The 17,904-nt window shown below is 44.4% G+C and overlaps 1 protein-coding gene and 1 long non-coding RNA gene across 11 annotated transcripts in view; both read left to right on the top strand.

Moving 5' to 3' along the window:
• Window positions 1-17,904, top strand: part of DTNB (dystrobrevin beta) — a 409,923-nt gene that overhangs the window by 347,892 nt on the left and 44,127 nt on the right. The gene's annotated exons all lie outside the window — the stretch shown is intronic.
• Window positions 3,664-4,495, top strand: LOC142046461 (uncharacterized). Its single transcript, XR_012655410.1, has 2 exons — window positions 3,664-3,736; window positions 3,780-4,495. It is a non-coding gene; the product is annotated as an uncharacterized LOC142046461 (long non-coding RNA).

Here is a 17,904-nt window from a genome sequence, read left to right as displayed (position 1 = left end):
GCCCTTCACATCGCTAACTAGCTGAGCTTTCTTGGCAATAGAGACGTATCTTAAATTACAGTACAACACTATTTATTTTGTAACTTTCATACAGAATGATTGTACTTAATCTTAGTATTAGTTAATATTTATATTGTGGTAATACCCTGGCCCAATCAGAGGCAGAGACCCTTTGTGCTGGGCGTAATGTGGACATGGATGTGAACTTATAGCCTAGAAAACAAAATCAGACCAAGGATAGAGGAATGGGATACAACATACAAGCAAGTGATCAGAGAGGCTGGGCAGGAACATGGCATTGTAACCATTGGTGGAGAATAATGCTACTACATGGCATGTTAAATCTTTGTCCTTTTTCATATGCATATTGTAAAGTTACAAAAACTTGTTGTTAGTGGGGGTGGAGTCGGCAGAGGTCAAGGGGTGAAGCTCGGCGTTATAGTGAGGGAGGGAAAGGGATTGTCTGAATGAAAGAGGAGAGTGGATAAATGCTGGGGGAGGGCTACTATTGTTTTTGCTACTGTCGTTTCTACATCTAACTTTTAGTCTTTACTTCTGTTGTTTTGCTGATGACGATGTTCCTCAAGTGAAGGTGAGGGAAGGAGGCTGACTTATAAAACAGGCAAATAGCAGAAAAGTGTTTCTTCTAGTATGTTGATAGTTTCAGACAGGCAGGGTGGCTCTAGGCACCAGTGCTCCAAGCATGTGCTTGGGGCGGCACTTTCCAAGGGGCGGCACTCCAGCCCCTTTTTTTTTTTTTTTTAGCTTAGGGTGCAAAAAGCCAGGAGCTGGCCCTGAGCAGAGGTGAGCTGCGGCAGGGGGGGGGCACGGGGAGGACCACAGGAAGTAACCTTGGGGAGAGGGGGCAGATGAACCATTCCCTCCTAGTTCCCCCCAGCTCACCTCTGCTCCACTGCCTCCTGCTCCCCCGAGCGCACTGCCGCTCCGCTTCTCCCCCCTCCCGCCCAGACTTGCACGAATCAGCTGTTTTGCGGCAAGCCTGGGAGGGAGGGGGAGAAGCAGAGTGGTGGCAGTGCGCTCAGGGGAGCAGGTGGAGGTGAGCTGCAGCAGTGAGGGGCATGGGGAGGGCCGCAGGAAGTAACCCTGGAGGGGCAAAGGAACCGCTCCCTCCCCCAGCTCACTTCCGTCTCCTCCCTCGAGTGTGCCGCCGCTCTGCTTTTCAGCGCGCCCGGGGGAGGAGGTAGGGCTGGGGATTTGGGGAAGGAGTTGGAATAGGGTGGAGAAAGGGCAGATTTGGGGGGGGCTGGGGAGGGCGCGGGAATTTTTTTTTTGCTTGGGGCGGCAAAAATCTTGGAGCCGGCCCTGCAGACAGACAGTGTTTTAGAATGGACAGGAAGATTTAACAGTGCTGGAAAATGTGGGAGGCAAAAGATCATCAATGGGCAAGTCAGATTGTACAGAAACTAATACTCAGGGTGAATGTGTGTATCAATCATTGAGTCCTTTGGGGGGAGGGAGAGAGAGCTCAGTGGTTTGAGCATTGGCCTGCTAAACTCAGGGCTGTGAGCTCAGTCCTTGAGGAGGCCACTTAGGGATCTGGGGCAAAATCAGTACTTGGTCCTGCTAGTGAAGGCAGGGGCTGGACTCAATGACCTTTCAAGGTCCCCTCCAGCTCTATGAGATAGGCATCTCTCCATATATTTTCATATGACCTTTAGGGCCAACCCAGACTAAGTAGCTGGTGATCCCTTGCTTATGCCTAGAAAACCTTGCCCCCCCAGAGTCCAAGCAGTTCCTCCTTGTTAGGGGTTTTATTCCCTTCCCCCATGTGCTCTGAGCAGCAAACTCAGCTGATGGGAAGAATCCACTTGCAAGACACATCTGCATGGTGGGGAAGTAAACAGCAAAGTCTTTTGTCCTTTTTAATGTTCCACTCTCATCTATCTGGTGTTGAAGGACCTTCCTTTTGGGGCAGGACATAAGAGCCTCTGCTGGAGACCAGCATTTCATCTTTCTCCAGTTTGGTGATTTACACAGTCACAAAGGTTTACAATGCCAGTGCTCAAATATCACCTTACAATATGGGATACAGATGCTAGAAGTGAGCTTGCTGCCTGCAGCAACTCACAAGCGTTCATTAAAGTCTAAACACTAACCACATTCTTATCAATCTAATACCTGTTTTAACAATGCTAACATGCAGGTGAGCCAGGCTGGTTCCAGCAGAGACACAGGGACCTGGGCATGAGCTGGTTCTTCATCTGATGTTAGGCGTGATGTCCCATCACAGCTTGTCATGCAGTGTCAGACGTAATGGTATTGAAATAGGAGAGAGAGTGTCAAAATCAGCTTTTTAAACTTATTGTTACTCTGTAATGTGAGCATGTCTCTCAAAACAGGGGAAAGGCTTGAGATAGGGAGAGACATGCGCCTCCCATCTGAAGCAAGAGAATGAGCCAAGTACACTTTAGATCGTGGAGCACTTACTGCTGTGTGCCTCATTGACACTCCGGGAACAGACCCGGGAAGGAGAAGGGGGCTTTGTGTATGTTTTAAAAAAAAGCCACTGCAGCACGAAGAGGAGCTCCAATTACTTGCAGTGAATATAATAAAACAGCTTCAGCTCCATGATACTTGACATGAACAAGCCAGACTTAAGAGCCATTTCAGGAGAGTTAAATAGAGATGGAGGAAAGTTTAGTAAACCTAAATAAGGAATTGAATGTGTATAGTGTGAGTGGGGAAATAAAAACACCACTCCCTTTTCTCATCCATTCAACTTTTGTAATTCTCTCTGCTGAAGGTTTGTGCTTACTCTGAGAAGCCATTTAGCATAGTTTGACTTTTTTTTTCCCCTATAAAAAGATGCTGAACAAAAATTAAGATTATAAGATAAATTTTTCATATTCTGGCCTCTTTTCCATGCCTGCAGTTGTTTTCAGGAGCAATTTAGTTAATTTAAAAGCCTATGTACTTGATTTGCAGGTGCAATCAGGTGTTTACATGTCTAAATGACTTAGGTTGCATTTGAAATTTTTGTTCACAAATTTGCAGACACAAATCGAAGCCAAATGTTAGAAAATGGCAGATTAATGCACCCTTAATTCTGCCCCTTGTGCATATGAATTATGCTAGTCACTAAATTAAAAGATCACATATTATTTTTTCCACAGGACTCCTGTCTCATTCAGTGTGCAGCCATATATATATATGTATGTGTAAAAATGCAAGTATGGGTGTGTTTGTGTGTGCATACAAAGTATGAATTGTAACAAGAGAAAAGATCTTTACATTTAAATTGAATTCTTTTCTGATTTCATCTGAAATCAGAAAGCGAGCTAGTCCCATTGGCATGTTGCCAGGAGCGAGAGTCACACCTCAGCTCTGATCTTATGCAGGCGGGTAAGTGTTTCCATGACTGAGACCCTAATTTACACAAAATGTATTAAGTTGCAGCTGTCCTATTCTTACCATATTGCGTGATTCAGAAAGCACTCAGCATTCCCTCCTGCTCCAGGTGGAGTGTGCCATCTGCAATAAAGATGAGGTGGCCATGAGCCACATTCGTAGAACTTGGCAGGTTTGTGTTTTGCCTGCAGTCTGCAGTTTGGCCACTCTTGGTTTAGGCCATAACTATGCTACAAAATGACGTCAACCTAACTGACATCGGCATCCAGCCACTGTGCCACTCGGGGAGGTGGTTTTACTAAAGCAGCAGAGAGAAGCACTTATGTCGGCAGGAGCTAAATTTAAGTGAAGACACTTCCACAGCGAGGTCGCTGTGGAAGTGTCTTCACTTAAATTTAGCTCCTGCCAAGGTCGGTGGAGGGCAGTTTATGTCGACCTAACCATGTCATGTAGACTAGGCCTAGACAAACCTGCTCTGGGGATGGGGAGCCAGGGTTCAGAGTAACGTCTTATTTCTAGAAATTGGATTCTTTTCCAGATAGAAAATCTCTACGAGGCTGCTTATTTTTAATCCCTTCCGCAGCTGCCACTATAAATAGGTCTTAAGTGATTAATGGTAACCTGTAATGAGGGCTCATAATGATAAAGTCTAACCTGGGTAACTAATTTCAAAATATAAAATCCTCCCTACATCCTTCTCAGAGAAAGGCAAGTTCCAGCTAAAAGGCTGCTACGTTTGATGTGTGTATTTAGTCTTATTTTATTTCTGGTTTTTAATTCTTAATATATGTGTGACCTTTCTTCCTTTTCTGAACGGTTGCCAAGAGTGACACTTTACATAGATCTGGGAAGGAAGGAGAGGGAGTGAGCAGCTTCTTCCAGAGCCAATGCCTGGGCTTGTGTAGGCACTGCAGCTTCTTATTCCCTCCCTCTTCAGTCCTGTCCCACTCTGGGGGCTACAATCCCAACTTCATGTTAAAATCAACTCTCCAGCAGTGAACACTGCAGCTCTCCACAATGCCATGCCAGTCATGAACACGCAGAGCTCGTATTATGCAGATCCAACTGGTCTTTTTATTGAATTATTTATATTTTTGTGGTGCAAAATAAGATAAAATTGTTATGGTCTCTTGAGCATTTTTTCTACTTGCTAATGGTCTGATCTTTGAAATGTATAATCCCCCCAGCCTCCTGGAGCTGTTCTGCAACTGTTTGCTGACTCATTTATTTAAAATCCACTATTAATGGGACTTCAGAATGATCATTTTTCCCATAAATAGTATTTCATGTTGTATTGAATGAGAATATAAACCTTAGGCTTCTATTCACCATTGACAGAAGTCAACAACATTGACACCAAGACACAAATTAGGGGCCAGATTCTGCCATCCATTTTCCTCTTGAGCAGTACATTACTCCTTGAGAAGTTCCATAGCAATCACTGAGTCTACCCAAGGAGTAAGCTAGTACTCAAAATGAATAAGGGTGTCAGAAAGGGCTCTCTGGATGCTAGGGTCCTCGTCTACCTTTCCTGTTTTAATTGCAAGTGCAATACGATAAGGATCTGATATATTTTAATTGTGAAGGTGCTAATCCTGTGACAAGATTGTATGAGGTTTTCCTTTGTTATGCAATGGATATTGGTCCCAAGATCTGACCACAGTATCTTGTGCCAGCAAAGAGTTGGAAATGTTGTGGAGATGACAACAGTGCTGTGGAAGGAAGAAGAGGGATTTAGGCCCCTACTAATTGAGCACTTGAAGTGATGTGTCATGCATCTGAAAAGCAGGGGACTACAACTTCCATCAGCCCTCTCCCCACTGTACAGCCCCCTTCCTCCATTGTCCCCCAACTCCCCAGCGGGAGCCCAGCAGAAGCCAAGGCTCCGGGCACAGAGCTCCCTGCTGAGAGCCCTGGTGGCAGCCTGGCTAGGAGCAGGGAGCCCAGGGCCGCTAGTGGGGAGCTGGGAACCCAGACAGAGGCCCAGCTTGGAGCAGGGAGCCTTGGCAGCGGCCAGGCTAGGAGCAGGGAGCCAGGCGGCAACCTATTTCAGAGTGGGAAGCTGGGAGCCCAGACAGCAGCCCAGCTTGGATCAGGGAGCCTGGCCAGCAGCCCAGCTAGGAACGGGGAACCAGAAGCCTCTAGCTGGAGGCCTCCACCTGCCCCGGGGTGACAGCCAGAGCTAAGAGCCAGGTGCAGGGTTCACAGCAGGGTGTCTCCCAGCCTTTCTTGTCAAGCTGTGAAATTGACAAGAATGACAACCAAAAGCTGATGTAAGAAACACAGTGTCTACACAGACGCTGCATTGCCCTAACTACACCGACATAAGCCCTATGCCTCTTGTGGAGGTGGAGTTATGATGTCGGTGTAGTAGGGCACTTAGGCCTGGTCTACACTGGGAGGGCGGGAGATCGATCTACGCAACTTCAGCTATGAGAACGGCGTAGTTGAAGTCAATGTATCTTAGATCGACTTAGAATCACTTACTTCGCGTCCTCACAGCGCGAGATTGACGGCCGCCACTCCCATGTCGACTTTGCTTCCACGTCTCACTGAGCTGGAGTTCAGCAGTCGACAGGAGAGCGATTGGGGATTGATTTTATCACGTCTACACTACACATGATAAATCGATCCCCAATAGATCCGATCGCTACCCGTCGATCTGATGGGTAGTATAGACGTATCCTTATATTAGCGGGACAAGGCTGTAGTGTAGACACTGACATAATTAGGTCTGTGTAAGCTGCCTAACGTCAGCCTAGCTCTGGAATACAGACCTGGCCGCAGACACAATATACCAGGCATGCTACTGGCACCCAGGGAGAATGGGGTACCAAATAACCGCAATAATTACAAATTCGCTGTAGGCCGCTTCATTGCAGGAGAGCTGCTGTAAAGCTGCAGAGCCTGTTGAAGGGTACAGCTGTTGCTGTTATTTATGGTCTGTACTGCAGAAATACACCAGGCAGGATCCCTTTTGTGTTAGGCACTGTACAGATACATAGGAAGGCACAGCACAGTCTCTGCCCCCAAAAAATTGACAATGTTCCTGCTGATGTATTGCCTGCCAGTGAAGGAAGACAATCATAGGCAGAGCTGGCAATTAAATTACCAAGGGAAACTGATTTTTCACAAGTCTTTGAGGTATAGCCTCAAACTGCTCACTGCCTTGTGTCAGCGTCTGTGTTCGCAGTGCACGATGGGAGAGAAGATACCAAGAATCCGTAGGAGAGTCTACGATGGTCTCATTGAAAAAAGAGTAAAGTCATGAAGGCCAGCCAGAGAATTCATTGCATTGAAGTGGCAATCGGCATAAAGGCAACCTAGTGCTGGCCAGGGATTTGAAGCATACACATGGCCAGAAGCCTTGTGTAAATGTCTTTGTTTCCCAAACCAGGGTCTAATCTCAAACTCCTGTAAAAACTGACTTCATGTTGTACTTATGGGTGTGACAAAGCTCTAGTCATTCCAAGACATCATGGTTTCCGTAGTAACTAATGCACTTGAAAGGGGAAAACGCTGAAGGGAACTTAAAAAAAAAAGAAGACAAAGACCATACTAAATGGCACAAACCAAACATGTGGGGGTTGTAAAGTTATAATGCCGTAAGTGTGTAATTACTCCCATTCTTTAGACTATAAATGTATGTAAAGGTCATAAATCAGTGCTAGCAATGTAAGACTACAGTGGTCTGTAATGCAACTTGAAATTTGGTGATAATATTTACTGATTGTAGAAAGGTGCAAATCACTGATACACAATGAGGATAGCCAGAGAGTTAATACAATTTTGCACTTTACATGTTCCAAGAACGTTATAAATAGTGGCTAATCTTCAGTGCCGCTGTGAAATAGGTAAATATTATCCTCCTAGGAAATGAAGGCACAGTGGTTAAATGACTTGCCAGAGTCACACAACAATTCAATGGCAAGGCCAGGGTTCGAAGAGGAATCCCTGGCCTCCAGTCCTGTACTTTGTCACTGCCCCTTGACAGCTAATGGCAATTAAAATGAAATGGGAAACAGCTGTCTAAACATTTGACGAGGTATCTGGATAGATGCATTTGTTAATACACTGCCTTTCACTTCTGACCTCTTCCCTTGCTCTTCTATTGGCATTATGAAATATAAAACACTTGATTAGAATTATATTTTGAAAAACTTTGAACCAGCAAGTGCAGCTAACCTAAACTGTCTAAATTACTATGTCAGCCTTCTGTCCCTTTTGCGTGGTTATTTATTTATTTGCCATTATTTCATCTAACTTAAGGCCATGTTTTGTAGCTCTTACCTATGCAAATTCCCTTTGAAATCAGTGAGAGTTTTACCTGAGTAAATATTACAGGCTTTGGCTCTTAGATCACAAACCATTGGGATGGAAATAATGTCATCTTATTTGTTAGAGAGACAAGGTGGGTGAGGTAATATCTTTAATTGCAGTCATTCTCAACCTTTCTTCATTTGTGGACCCCTAAAAAATTTGGAATGGACGTGCAGACCCCTTTGGCAATCTATTGTCAGCATATATAGTTGTATTCTGTTCTGCATGGGCAGTAGGCAACCCCCTCTTATTCATTAGTCAAGAACTTTACAGATCTTTTTAGGGTTCTTTAGGAAGGAGAGCTGCCATCAAGTCAACTTCCATAAACAGCCAGATGAGTGACAGCAGTTCTAGAAATACAAGATCCACATTGAGCAGTCCCCTAATGTGAAGCCAACACCTGAAAGGCTCTCTGGAATGGTCACTTCCATTTCCCATCCAGACTGTCCTGGAGAGAGATTAGATTCAAGAGGTGTGGTAGAAGTTTTGTCCGGGATGCTACTACCACTGTACCTACTATGGGTGCTGCCAGCTCGGGGGGAGGGATAGCTCAGTGGTTTGAGCATTTGTCTGCTAAATCCAGGGTTGTGAGTTCAGTCCTTGAGGGGGCCATTACAGGGATTTGGGGCAAAAATTTGTCTGGGGATTGGTCCTGCTTTGAGCAGGGGGTTGGACTAAATGACCTCCTAAGGTCCCTTCCAACTCTGATGTTCTATGATATGCATATGTACAATGTCATCGAGTAGCCTATAGTGCCCTTTGGCCAGTCTGCCTATTGGAGACTGGATGGCAGGAGATTTCCAAACAAATTCACTATTTTTTGTTTCCTTTTTATTTTATTATTAACATACATAAATTTTCTAGACAAGTATTAACAAATGTTATTAATCTGTATTTAAAGGTGTTTGGTCAACCTCTTATTATCTGTGTATTTTGTTCCATTTCTAAGAATGATAACCATACATGATCAAAATCCATTTGATCCTGATATGTGTGTCATTTTTTTCATTGTGCCCAAGTCAATGACCTCCTTTGATCTGTAACCTAATAGAACCACTATGGAGTTTGTGGGTAGCCTAACTTTTGTTCTCCTTCAACTATGTCAGTATGAATCCTACTGTCAGTATGCCTGTACCTCGTGTATGCGAGCTGGGAATTGTTTGAATAGCTGTGTCTATCAGGGCCACACATGCACCCAGGGCCTCTTTGTGCTCACACAAGAGCATAAAGAGCAAGGTGGTCATGGCCCTCCCTTAGTACTGTCCTGTGGCAGTGAGACTGACCCTGGACTCTCCAACCCACTATGGCTTATGTGTAAGGTTTGAACTGGGCTGTGACGAAGTATGTTTCACCTGTTTGAATTCTAAATTCTTCATTTTAGATGAACATTTAAAAAAAAAGAGACAGAAATAGAGATGACAAGGACTGGTTAGCAGGGCAAAGTCACACAAACATTAAAAATGGCAGACTCAAGCCAGGGTTTAAACCCTGTCCTTTGCACAGCAGTCTGATGCCTCTGTTAGATGGACATAGCAGGTGTCACTGCTGCCACAGGGAATCTCACATCCCCCCAAAATGCTCCATCTGCCATTCCTTCTCCTCCCACACTGAGAAATTAAGGGGTATGAGGCTGAAATTGCACCTCTTGGCACAATCCATGTGGCCTCAGACTCAGGGGAAGAAAAATCCTAACTGAAACCTAAGAGGCTCTCTTCAGTTGGTGCTCCAGCAAGCAGGTAAAACCCCCGTTCCAGTGGGGACAAAAGTCCAAAGAATGTGGCTAAGTCAGCACCAAATCACTTTACACCAACAGTTCCTCCTCTTTACTAAAGATATTTGTAGCAACTTCTTCCGCACCGGTCCCAGGACAGAGCACTGTGTCAGATATGGAACACTGCTGCAAACACAACTCCACGCAGACATCACATTTGCCATGGAAGGAGGACTCTATCCAAGGACAGGCCATTGAAGCCATCCACTTCTAGACAGTAGCAGGATGATGATGAGGAGGAGGAGGAGGAGGATAAAAAAACAGAAGAGACTTTGGCATCAAGAGCCCTTCCAGAACTGATGGCACTCCTTGTGCCAAGGCTCATCTCAAAGAATCCACCTTCACCTTTGCTCCTGGCACTGATGCCGGTACTGACTTGGGCACAGCACAGGCATCATCATGGGTTCAGCTTTCTCTGGGCCACTCTTTCTCTCCTGATTCCAGGAGACTGAAATGACACCCTAGATGGTAACTGAAAGGTGCCCAGTACCAAGGCCTCTGACCAGAATGGCAGTAGATGGGCCACAACCTGGCCGATAACAGTCCGATCTACTGCCATCGCCCTATGTATTGTATTGGGTCCTATCATATCTTTAGTCCCAGGGTCAAGTCCCCTCACATGTCCCCATGAGGAGGAAGAGATCTTGGTCCTCCTTGGCATTAGTACTGAGGACCTCCTCTCCAGTACCGGAAGAGCAGCTGGGTAAGAGGCAGAATTGGCCCGGGAGATGATCCAACTTCCTTCCACTCAAAGCATCCTTCTTATGCCAACAAGACTATCTCTTTAGCACTGACCATGGTGATTTTCAGGTGTTTTGGGAACTCTTGTCCAGAATTGTGGAGAACTTGAATATCAAAACAACTATAATCGAAGAGAACATCCATAAACTATTCAACATTTTTAATTCCTTGGCATGCATAAGAATTCCCGTGCACATCAACAAGGTCTTGATAGACTTTAAAGACCACAGTGATGCACAGACAGAAAGAAGCAAGATCATCCCTTCTGTGTCAAGAGACTACTCATCTACAGGAGTGGTGTGTTCAACATCGGGGCAGTCTGATTGCCCTCCACTTGCCTGGGGTCCAGAAAAACTTAGCAGATCCATTTTAGCAGGAAGTACTCTTTCCTTCGCAAATAGACCTTCAAAGATCCTATATCTTGGCAGAGGAGTAGACTAGATGACCCTTATGGTCCCTTTTAAGCCTATGGTTCTGTAGTTCTAAGAGACAGTCCATAAACAATTTTTTCAGAAATGGCGGGGTCCGACCATAGACCTTTTTGCAACCAATTTGAGCAAGTAATGTCACATATTTTCCTCCTGAGGAGAAAAGAGCCCAGGCTCCCTTTTGGATGAATTTGTGCTCCATTGGAATATGTATCTATTGTATGCATTTCCTCCAATTCCCCTAATTCCCAGAGTCCTCAGAAAATAAGTTAGAACAAGGCCCAAGTAATTCTGATAGCACCAGTGTGGCACACCAATTTTGGGACTCAAAACTGAGTCATATATCATTTGGACCATGCTTCCCACTCCCAGTTCTTCTATACATTATCTCACAGGGCCAAGGTCTCATTCTACATCCAGACCCATCGTCTCTGCATCTGACTTCGTGGATGCCAGCTGGCTAACTTCATAGGACAGATGTTGCTTTGCACTGGTGCAGGACATTCTGATTCAGAGCAAGATATCTTCACCGAGGCTCACATATAGAGCCAAGTTGAAATATTTTTCAATGAGGGCTGCTCATATCTCCTGCAGCCCTTGGAGACTTCCATCCCAGGCATTCTGGGTTATTTGTGTCTCTGAAACATTTGAGTCTTTCAGTCAGCTCCATTAGAGTTCACGTAATAGCAATATCTACCTACCATGCTCCCATTCAAGGTCATACAGTATTTTTACACCTAGCTCTGACTAAATTTTTTAATTGGTTGGTTTATGTATTTCCACCAATTAAGGAAATTCTTGCTTATCCCTGGGGAGCTTAGATGTAGTACTTCTGTCTTTGATGGAAACCTCATTTGAGCCTTTATTCTTTATATCATAGTATGTGCTTTGTACTGTATACTTTTGTTGGAAGAGTGAGTGAGATTCGGACATTAATGGCAGGACCACCTTAGACTTCCATCCTAAGTGCAGGACTCTGCACTTGTTCTTGTTGAACATCAGCAGGTTTCTTTTGGCCCAATCCTATAATTTGTCTAGGTCCCTCTGTATCCTATCCCTACCCTCCAGCATATCTACCACTCCTCCCAGTTTAGTGTCATCTGCAAACTTGCTGAGAGTGCAGTCCATGCCATCCCCCAGATCATTAATGAAGATATTAACAAAACCAGCCCCAGCCTTGGGGCACCCCTCTTGAAAGCAGTTGCCAACTAGACATGGAGCCGTTGATCACTACTCGTTGAGTCCGACAATCTAGCCAGCTTTCTAGCCACCTTAGAGTCCAACCATTCACCCCATACTTCTTCAACTTGCTGGCAAGAATACTGTAGGAGACCGTATCAAAAGCTTTGCTAAAGTCAAGGAATAACACATCCACTGCTTTCCCTTCATCCTCAGAGCCAGTTATCTCCTCATAGAAGGCAATTAGGTTAGTCAGGCATGACTTGCCCTTATTCAGGTAGTGAAGGCTTGCTATCAAATCCCCCTCATTCTTTTCTTCTTCTGAATAAACAATTCCAGTTCCCTCAGCCTCTCCTCATAAGTCATGTGCTCCAGCCCCCTAATCATTTTTGTTGCCCTCCGCTGGACTCTCCAAATTTTCCACATCTTCTTGTAGTGTGGGGCCAAAACTGGACACACTACTCCAGATGAGGTATCACCAATGCCGAATAGTGGGAAATTATCAATTCCTTGATCTACTGGCAGTGCTCCTACAATACACCCAAAATGCCGTTAGCCTTCTTGGCAAGAAGGGCACACTGTTGACTCATATCCAGCTTCTCGTCTACTGTAACCCCTAGGTCCTTTTCTGCAGAACTGATGCCTAGCCACTTGGTCCCTAGTCTGTAGCAGTGATCAATGGCTCCACAGTCTAGTTGGCAGCGTACAAGCCAGAGTGCCCAGGGTCAGTCCTGGGCCAGTTTTGTTCAATATTCCATTAATGATCTGAGGATGGCGTGGACTGCACTTCTCAGCAAGTTTGCAGATGACACTAACTGGGAGGAGTGGTAGATATGCTGGAGGGTAGGGATGTGATACAGAGGACCTAGACAAAATATAGGATTGGGCCAAGAAACCTGCTGATGTTCAACAAGAACAAGTGCAGAAGTCTGCACTTAGGATGGAAAGTCTAAGGTGGTCCTGCCATTAATGTCCGAATCTCACTCCCTCTTCAACAAAAGTATACAGTACAAAGCACCTACTATGATACTAAAGAATAAGGCTCAAATGAGGTTTCCATCAAAGACAAAGTTACATCTAAGCTCCCCAGGGATAAGCAAGATTTCTTAATTGGTGAAATACATAAACCACACCAATTAAAAAAAATTTAGTCAGAACTAGGTGTAAAAATACTGTATGGACCTTGAATAGGAGCATAGGTAGTAGATATTGCTATTACGTGAACTCTAATGGAGCTGACTGAAGACTCAAATGTTTCAGAGACCACAATAAACCAGAATGCCTGGGATGGAAGTCTCCAAGGGCTGCAGGAGATATGAGCAGCCCTCATTGAAAAATATTTCAACTGGCTCATATGTGAGCCTCGGTGAAGATTACTTCTGTGAATCAGAATGTCCTGCCCAGTGCAAAGCAACTCTGTCCTATGAAGTTAGCCAGCTGGCATCCACGAGTCAGATGCAGAGACGATGGTCTGGATGTAGAATGAGACCTTGGCCCCTGTGAGATAATGTATAGAAGAACTGGGAGTGGGAAGCATGGTCCAAATGATATATGACTCAGTTTTGAGTCCCAAAATTGGTGTGCCACACTGCGTGCTATCAGAATTACTTGGGCCCTGTTCTAACTTATTTCTGAGGACTTGAAATTAGGGGAATTGGAGGAAATGCATTCAATAGATACATATTCCAATGGAGCACAAATTCATCCAAAAGGGAGCCTGGGCTCTTTTCTCCTCAGAGGAAAATATGTGACTTACTTGCTCAAATGGTTGCAAAAAGGTCTTATGGTCGGACCCCGCCATTTCTGAAAAATTGTTTATGGACTGTCTCTTAGAACTACAGAACCATAGGCTTAAAAGGGACCTAAGGTCATCTAGTCTACTCTCTGCCAGAATATAGGATCTTTGAAGGTCTATTTGGCGAAGGAAAGAGTACTTCCTGCTTAAAATGGATCTGCTAAGTTTTTCTGAACCCCAGGCAAGTGAGGGCATCAGACTGCCCCGATGTTGAACACACCACTCCTGTGATGAGTAGTCTCTTGACACAGAAGGATGATCTTGCTTCTTTCTGTCTGTGCATCACTGTGGTCTTTAAAGTCTATCAAGACCTTGTTGATATGTGCACGGGAATTCTTATGCATGCCAAGGAATTAAAAATGTTGAATAGTTTATGGATGTTCTCTTCGATTATAGTTGTTTTGATATTCAAGTTCTCCACAATTCTGGACAAGAGTTCCCAAAACACCTGAAAATCACCATGGTCAGTGCTAAAGAGATAGTCTTTTGCATAAGAAGGATGCTTGAGTGGAAGGAAGTTGGATCATCTCCCGTGCCAATTCTGCCTCTTACCCAGCTGCTCTTCCGCGTACTGGAGAGGAGGTCCTCAGTACTAATGCCAAGGAGGACCAGGATCTCTTCCTCCTCATGGGGAATGTGAGGGGACTTGACACCTGGGACTAAAGATATGATAGGACCAATAAATACATAGGGCGATGGCCAGTAGATCGGACTGTTATCGGCCAGGTTGTGGCCCATCTGCTGCCATTCTGGTCAGAGGCCTTGGTACTGGGCACCTTTCAGTTACCATCTAGGGTGTCATTTCAGTCTCTGAGAATCAGGAGAGAAAGAGTGGCCCACGAGAGAAAGCTGAACCCATGATGATGCCTGTGCTGTGCCCAAGTCCAGTACCGGCATTCAGTGCCAGGAGCAAAGGTGAAGGTGGATTCTTTGAGATGAGCCTTGGCACAAGGAGTGCCATCAGTTCTGGAAGGGCTCTTGATGCCAAAGTCTCTTCTGTTTTTTATATCCTCCTCTCCTCCTCCTCCTCCATCATTCATCCTGCTACTGTCTAGAAGTGGATGGCTTCAATGGCCTGTCCTTGGATAGAGTCCTCCTTCCATGGCAAATGTGATGTCTGCGTGGGTTGTGTTTGCAGCAGTGTTCCTATTCTGACACAGTGCTCTGTCCTGGGCCGGTGCGGAAGAAGTTGCTACAAACTTTAGTAAGAGGAGGAACTGTTGAGTGTAAAGTGATTTGGTGCTGACTTAGCCACATTCTTTGGACTTTTGTCCACCCACATGGAACGGGGTTTTACCTGCGTTGCTGGAGCACCAACTGAAAGAAGCCTACTTAGGGATCCAGTTAGGATTTTTCTTCCCCTGAGTCATGAGGCACATGGATTGCCAAGAGGTGCTAATTTCAGCCTCAATACCCTTAATTTCTCAGTGTGGAGAGGAGAAGGAATGCAGATGGAGGCATTTTGGGGGGATGTGAGATTCCCTGTGGCAGCCAGTGCAACCTGCTTATGTCCATCTACAGAAGGCATCAGACTGCTGTGCAAAGACAGGTTTAAACCCTGCTGAGTCTGCCATTTTATGTTGTGTGACTTTGCCCTGCTAACCAGTCCTTGTCATCTCTATTTCTGTCTCTTTTTTTTAATGTTCATCTAAAATGAAGAATTTAGAATTCAACAGGTGAAACATACTTCGTCACAGCCCAGTTCCAAACCTTACACATAAGCCATAGTGGGTTGGAGAGTTCAGGTCAGTCTCACTGCCACAGGACAGTACTAAGGGCAGGGCCATGACCACCTTGCTCTTTATGCTCTTGTGTGAGCACAAAGAGGCCCTGGGTGCATGTGTGGCCCTGATAGACACAGCTATTCAAACAATTCCAGCTCGCATACAGAGGGTACAGCATACTGACAGTAGGTTCATCATACTGACATAGTTGAAGAGAGAACAAAAGTTAGGCTACCCACAACTCCATAGTTTCTTTGTTACAGATCAAAGGAGGTCATTGACTTGGGCACAATGAAAAAAATGACACATATCAGGATCAAATGGATTTTGATCATGTATGGTTATCATCTTAGAAATGGAACAAATAACAGATAATAAAAGGTTGACCAAACACCTTTAATACAGATTAAATACATTTTGTTAATACTTGTCTAGAAATTTATGTATGTTAATAACAAAATAAAAAGGAAACAAAAAAATAGTGAATTTGTTTGGAAATCTCCTGCCATCCAGTCTCCAATAGGCAGATGGCCAAGGGCACTATAGCTACTCGATGACATGTATCATATGCATCATATACATTCAGAGTTGAAGGGACCTTAGGAGGTCAATTTAGTCCAACCCCCTGCTCAAAGCAGGACCAATCCCAGACAAATTGCCCCAAATCCCTGTAAATGGGCCCCTCAAGGACTGAACATCAACATGGATTTAGCAGACAAATTGCTCAAACCACTGAGCTATCCTCCCCCCGAGCTGGCAGCACATAGTAGGTACAGTGGTAGTAGCATCCGGACAAAACTTCTACCACACCTCTTGAATTCTAATCTCTCTTCCAGGACAGTCTGGGATGGGAAAGGAAGTGACCATTCCAGAGAGCTTTCAGGTGTTGGCTTCACATTAGGGGACTGCTCATGTGGATCTTGTATTTCTAGAACTGCTGTCACTCATCTGGCTGTTTATGGAAAGTTGACTTGATGCCGCTCTCCTTCCTAAAGAACCCTAAAAGACTTGTAAAGTTCTTGACTAATGAATAAGAGGGGGTTGCCTACTGCCCATGCAGACAGAATACAAATATATATGCTGACAATAGATTGCCAAGGGGTCTGCACGTCCATTCCAAATTTTTTAGGGGTCAAAAATGAAAGAAGGTTGAGATGACTGCAATTAAAGATATTACCTCACCACCTTGTCTCTCTAACAAATAAGATGACATTATTTCCATCCCAATGGTTTGTGATCTAAGAGCCAAACTGTAATATTACTCAGGTAAAACTCTCACTGATTTCAAAGGGAATTTGCATAGGTAAGAGCTACAAAACATGGCCTTAAGTTAGATGAAAATATGGCAAATAATAAATAACCACGCAAAAGAGCAGAAGGCTGACATAGTAATTTAGACAGTTTTGGTTAGCTGCACTTGCTGGTTCAAAGTTTTTCAAATATTAATTCTATCAAGTGTTTTATTTCATAATGCCAATAGAAGAGCAAGGAAGAGGTCAGAAGTGAAAGGCAGTGTATTAACAATGCATCTATCCGATACCTCGTCAAAATGTTTAGACAGCTGTTTCCCATTTCATTTTAATTGCCATTAGCTGTCAAGGGGCAGTGACAAAGACAGGACTGGAGGCAGGGATTCTCTTCGAACCCTGGCCTTGCATTGAATTGTTGTGTGACTCTGGCAGTCATTTAACCACTGTTCCTTCATTTCCTAGGAGGATAATATTTACCATTATCACAGCGGCACTGAAGATTAGCACTATTTATACGTTCTTGAAAATGTAAAGTGCAAATTGTATTAACTCTCTGGCTATCCTCATGTTGTATCAGTGATTGCACCTTCTACAATCAGTAAAATATTATCACCAATTTCAAGTTGCATTACAGACCACTGTAGTCTTACATTGCTAGCACTGATTTATGACCTTTACATACCTTATAGTTCTAAAGAATGGGAGTAATTCACACTTACGGCATTATAATTTACAACCCCCAAGTGTTGGTGTGTGCCATTTAGTATGGTCTTTGTCTTCTTTTTTTTTTAAGTTCCCTTCAGCGTTTTCCCCTTTCAAGTGCATTAGTTACAACGGAACCATGATGTCTTGGATGACTAGAGCTTTGTCACACCCATAAGATAACAATGAAGTCAGTTTTTACAGGAGTTTGAGATTAGGACCCTGGTTTGGGAAACAAAGACATATTTACACAAGGCTTCTGGCCATGTGTATGCTTCAAATCCCTGGCCAGCACTAGGTTGCCTTTATGCCGATTGCCACTTCAATGCAATGAATTCTCTGGCTGGCCTTCATGACTTTACTCTTTTTCAATGAGACATCGTAGACTCCCTACGGATTCTTGGTATCTTCTCTCCCATCGTGCACTGCGAACACAACGCTGACACAAGCAGTGAGCAGTTGAGGCTATACTCAAAGACTTGTGAAAATCAGTTTCCCTTGGTAATAATTTGCCAGCTCTGCCTATGATTGTCTTCCTTCACTGGCAGGCCATCCATCGCAGGAACATTGTCAATTTTTTGGGGCAGAGACTGTGCTGTCCTTCCTATGTATGCTGTACCGTCTG

This window comes from Chelonoidis abingdonii, chromosome 3 (genome assembly GCF_003597395.2).
Source record: "Chelonoidis abingdonii isolate Lonesome George chromosome 3, CheloAbing_2.0, whole genome shotgun sequence".
Taxonomy (NCBI): Eukaryota; Metazoa; Chordata; order Testudines; family Testudinidae; genus Chelonoidis; species Chelonoidis abingdonii.
Note: the sequence above shows the minus strand (reverse complement) of the source record. Positions and strands in the feature narration are given on the sequence as shown.